This window comes from Hypanus sabinus, chromosome 15, assembly GCF_030144855.1.
Source record: "Hypanus sabinus isolate sHypSab1 chromosome 15, sHypSab1.hap1, whole genome shotgun sequence".
NCBI classification, from domain to species: Eukaryota; Metazoa; Chordata; class Chondrichthyes; order Myliobatiformes; family Dasyatidae; genus Hypanus; species Hypanus sabinus.
In genome coordinates, this window is record NC_082720.1 from 31,795,903 (window position 1) to 31,800,981 (window position 5,079).

Here is a 5,079-nt window from a genome sequence, read left to right on the forward strand (position 1 = left end):
GCAAATTCAACATTCTATCTAACAACAACAAAAAAACTGTCCAATCAAAGATTCAGTCCTTCAGGAGGTTTGCGAGGGCACTGCGATCTACGCACTACCCCCGGTGACCCAGCAGACACCGCTGGTGAGGATGTTTTGTGTGGATCTACTGTTGGGGACATGAGAGGGGTCTGTGTGGCTGCTTGATAATGTCCATCCTCTTCAGGGGACTCTGCCCCCTCTGCCAGCATGTGTCTGTCTCTCGCTGGCAAAGTCATTGGTGGACATGCTTCCCCAGTAGTCTGTATCACTGTTGGAAACTCCATGGAACTGTCTACCTCTGAGCCGGTATCATGACACAGGCGCACATGGTCCTAATATCTGTGGAAAACACACCCATCAGTCAGCTTAACAACATGGAACACTGGATCACTCTGATTGAGAATAACACCAGGTAGCCATTGCTGATTATTGCAACTGCTGAAGCTTCTCACATAGACATTGTCATCGAGTTGTAACCGTCTCTCTCACACATGTTGATCATGTCCCTCCTTCTGCTTTTCCTGCTTTCTCTCCACTTTTGCCTTCATGTCCGGGCGCAGCAGGTCCAATCTTGACTTAGGCCTACACCCCATCAGCATCTCTGCTGGAGTGCGTGCAGTCGTAGACTGTGGCGTGAGGCGGTATTTAAACTGGAAATGTGAAAGCCGGGTACCAAGAGAGTCCCCTGTCATCTACTTCAGGCCTTCCTTCACTGTCTGAACAACCCACTCAGCCAAACCATTTGAGGCTGGGTGGAAATGGGCCGTCCGAATGTGACAAAAGCCATTCTGCCGCATGAACTCACCGAACAGCTCACTGGTGAACATCCGGCCATTATCAGTGACCAGAGTGTCAGGCAACCCGTGGACTGTAAACACTTGCCTGAGTTTGTCTGTGGTTGAGAGGGCTGTGATGTTGCTCATGATGTGAGCTTTGATCCATTTGGAATATGCATTCACCATTACAAGAAACATCTGTCCCATAAAGGGGCCAGCAAAGTCCAAATGCAGCCTAGACCAGGGGTAGACTGGCCACTCCCATGGGTGCAAAGCTGGTGGTGGCATGTTCTGATTGGTCTGACATTGCGTGCATGATTTTACCTTGTTCTCCAGATCCTGATCCATTCTTGGCCACCAGACGTAGGATCTTGCAAGGCTTTTCATTCGAGACACCCCTGGGTGAGTCTCATGAATTTCCTCCACAATCTGTGAATGGCCAGGGGGAAGCACGATGACCCTCACCCCCCAGAAAATGCAGCCATGCTGCAGACTCAGTTCTGTCTTGCGTTTGGCATAAGGCCTCATGTCCTCTCCTTCCACAACTCTGGGCCAACCTTGTAAAAGGAAAGTCTTGACTTGGGACAGGACTGGGTCCCTCTCTGTCCATTGCTTGATCTGGGTCGCCTTTACAGGTGTCTCTGACAGCCTCTCCAATGAAAACACAGTCTCTGGAGGCACATGTGTAGTAACAGGCGGCTCAGGTAAAGGTAGTTGACTTAGTGCATCAATGTTTGCATTATCCCCACCCGCTCTGTACACGATAGTATACTGGTAGGCTGACAATGTGAGAGCCCAATGCTGTATCCTGGCTGAGGCTAGCGGTGGGATGCAACTGGTCTCACTAAAAAGGCTCAGCAGTGGTTTATGGTCCGTATAAATTGTGAATGCACGTCCATAGAGGTACTGATGAAAACGTTTGACTGCAAAAACAATGGCCAGACCTTCTTTGTCTATTTGTGAATATCCCTTCTCAGCAGCCGTCAGGGTACGTGAAGCAAAACCAATTGGCTTCTCTGAACAGTCCTCCATTACGTGTGAGAGAACTGCCCCGGCTCCATAGGGCGAAGCGTTGCATGAAATGATGATCTCCTTGTCTGGGTCATAGTGAACGAGCAGCTTCGCTGAGTGGAGGAGTTCTTTCACTTCCTTGAAAGCTTCCTCCTGCTCTTCACCCCACCACCACTTAGTGTCATTGTGAAGCAGCTTATACAGTGGGGCCAAAACGTTTGAGAGGTCCGGAAGAAACTTGCCATAATAATTCACCATGCCCAAAAATGATCTGAGTTCAGTGACACTCTTGGGGCCTCCTTGATAGCTCTCACTTTGTCCTCCACTGGGCAAAGACCCTCAGCTGTAATCTTGTGCCCAGGTAGGTCACACTCAGAGCCAGGAACACACATTTCCCACATTCCAGCCACAGCCCTGTGTCTGACAGCCTCTTCAGCACCTGTTCTAAGTTAGCCAGATGCTCCCCCTCCGTGGATCCCGTGATCAAAATATCACCAAGATACACTGCTACGTGTGGAATCCCCTGCAGTAAAGAGTCCATTGTCCTTTGGAAAATGGCGGGGCTAGATGCCACTCCAAACACCAGGCAATTGTATTTGAATAATCCCTTGTGCATATTGATTCTGACGTACTCCTTTGAATCCTCGTCGAGTAGCAGCTGTTGGTAGGCCTGGCTCATGTCCAGCTTTGTGAACAGCTTACCCCCTGAAAGGGTCTCAAACAGGTCATCCACCCGTGGCAATGGGTACTCCTCCAGCTCAGAGACCTGATTCACTGTAAGCTTGTAGTCCCCACATATCCTCACCATTTTATCTGCCTTCAAAACTGGAACAATAGGAGCCACCCACCTTGAAAACTGGACGGGCTCAATGATGCCCAGCCCCTGTAAACGTTCCAGCTCCTCCTCGACTTTGCCTTTCGTGGCACATGGCACCGACCTGGGCTTAAAAAAACATGGTGTGGCCTTAGGGTCGACATGGAGTTTCACGGTCACGCCCTTCAGTGTCCCCAGCTCATCCCTGAAAACGTCACTATACCACTGCAGAATGTCCTCTGTCGTGTGTGCATACTTAATTTCATGCCAGTTGAGCCGGATTTTGCAAAGCCAATCATGGCCCAAAAGACTGGGCACACTGCCCTTAGCTATCATCAGCCTGGCTTCAGCCTGCTGGCTCCCAGCTGAAATATCCACATATAACAACCCTAAATGAGGTATGGGCTGCCCCGTATAGGTCCTTAGTTTGAGTACAGACGATCTGAGGGGAGGCACGTTGGACCCCCATGTCCTCCTGTAGATCTCCTCACTAATGACCGATGCAGTAGCCCCTGAATCAATCTCAAACTTAATGTCCTTTCCCCTGACAGTGACTGTAGGATAATAAGGTCCCTCATCCGTTTCCACCCGAAACATGTTGTGGGCGCACGCTGCCTCTTCGTCTGCTTCTCCTAGGCGGTGTGTGGCTGCCTGAGTCTGTTGAGCTTTCCCCTGCCCAGGCTTAACCTCACCCTTTAAACTCCTGCACTTCTTAGCTAAATGTCCCTTTTTGCTACAGTATCTTTGAATTAGCAAACATTTGCATAGTGCATCCCTCCACACCGAAAACATTCCACCCGCTTTGCCAGTTTACCAGTCTCCCTCCTGACTTGGAGCACTGTCACCCACTGCAACCCCCCATGTCCTTTCTGTATATCCTTAGCATTATTAGCAGCCATCTCCATGCCTTGAGCAATCTCTAGGGCTTTCTTGGAAGTCAACAGTGGGGTTTCCCCCAACAAGCGGCGTTGTGTGTCGTCATTATTAATGCCGCATACTAATCTATCATGGAGCATGTCATGCAATATAGCTCCGAGATCACATTGCTCCGTCAGCTGCCGAAGCTCAGCCACAAAATTGGCCACAGGCTGACCAGGCTTCCTGAAATGGCTATGAAACTTGAACTGTTGGACTATCACTGAAGGTTTCAGAATGTAGTGGTTCCCCACGAGCTTGACCTGTTCGTCATATGGAATTTCTCCCGGTTTCCGTGGTGTGGCCAAGTTCCTTATCAACTTGTAAGTCTTTGTCCCCCCCACACAGAAGAATAGAGCACTTCTTAGCCTCCTCAGCAATTCCATTAGCACAGAAAAAGTGTCTCAGCCTTTCCTCATGCTCTGGCCACTCCTCAGCACGCTCTTCGAATTCACCAATAGTCCTGAATGTAGCCATCTGAACACGAGGCTCCTCATCCTGTCACAGCTCCTGTTCGAAACGGGCCAACACGTCCACAAACCAGCTCACCTCGTCGCCAAAAATATGTGGTAACTTCTACTTTGCAAAAGGACCACTCGACAATTTCATGGCCAAAAAAGCATCTTCATCTGGGACTGATATTTACAATACAGAGGCTTTCAGGACCCTCGTACAGCAGGGGTGGTGGAACTATTTACAATGCACACCGGGAATAAAACCTGCCAAGCCCAGAACCAGACTCATTACCAACAGCTTCTGATTAGTATTAACTTACTTTTTATAATAATCACATTGCAATAACAGTCAACTCTGAAAATAAGGATTATTCATTTGTCAGGGAGAAGTTTTTCTTTTCAGAAGGGTTGAGTGTCTTTGGAACTCACTTCCTCAAGGGACCTGGAAGAAAAATCCTTGAGTATTGTTAAGACTGAAGTAAATTGATTCTTAACAAGTAAGAGGATGCAAGGTTACTGCAGGTAGGTGGGAATGTCGAGGAGAAGTTACAATTAGATTAATCATGATCTTATAGAATGCTGAAGCACAGTCTGCCTGCTCCTTATCCTAGTTTATTGGTTCTTCTGAAAAAGTTCCATTATGTCGCACCTCTGCCTCCAATTTTAATAGAATGAATTTCAGATACAATTACAATGTAGGATCTCCAACAATTCTATCAGGAGTCCAAGGAGATCTGGTACATCAGCAAAGACTCTTGTAAATTTCTGCAGGTAAATGGTGAGAGCATTTTGACTGGCTGCGTTAGAGCCTGATATAATGCCTCCAATGCACAGGATTACAAGGGGATGCAGACTCAGGCACATCATAGGCACAGTCCTCCCCACCATCAAGGAGATCTTCAAGAGGCAGTGCCTCAAGAAGGCAGCATCTTCCATTAGAGACCCTTATCATCTGGGACATGGCCTCTTCACTTTACTAACATCAAGGAGGTGATACAGTAGCCTGAAGACCCCACTCAGTGATCCAGGAACAGCACTTCTGAACAGTCCATGACCCCTTGATATTTGTCTTTTCCATTATTTATCT

At 48.2% G+C, this 5,079-nt stretch overlaps 1 pseudogene; it reads right to left on the bottom strand.

Moving 5' to 3' along the window:
* Positions 1–536: 536 nt before the first annotated feature.
* On the bottom strand, positions 537–3,219 carry LOC132405212 (uncharacterized protein K02A2.6-like; annotated as a pseudogene).
* Positions 3,220–5,079: the final 1,860 nt, after the last annotated feature.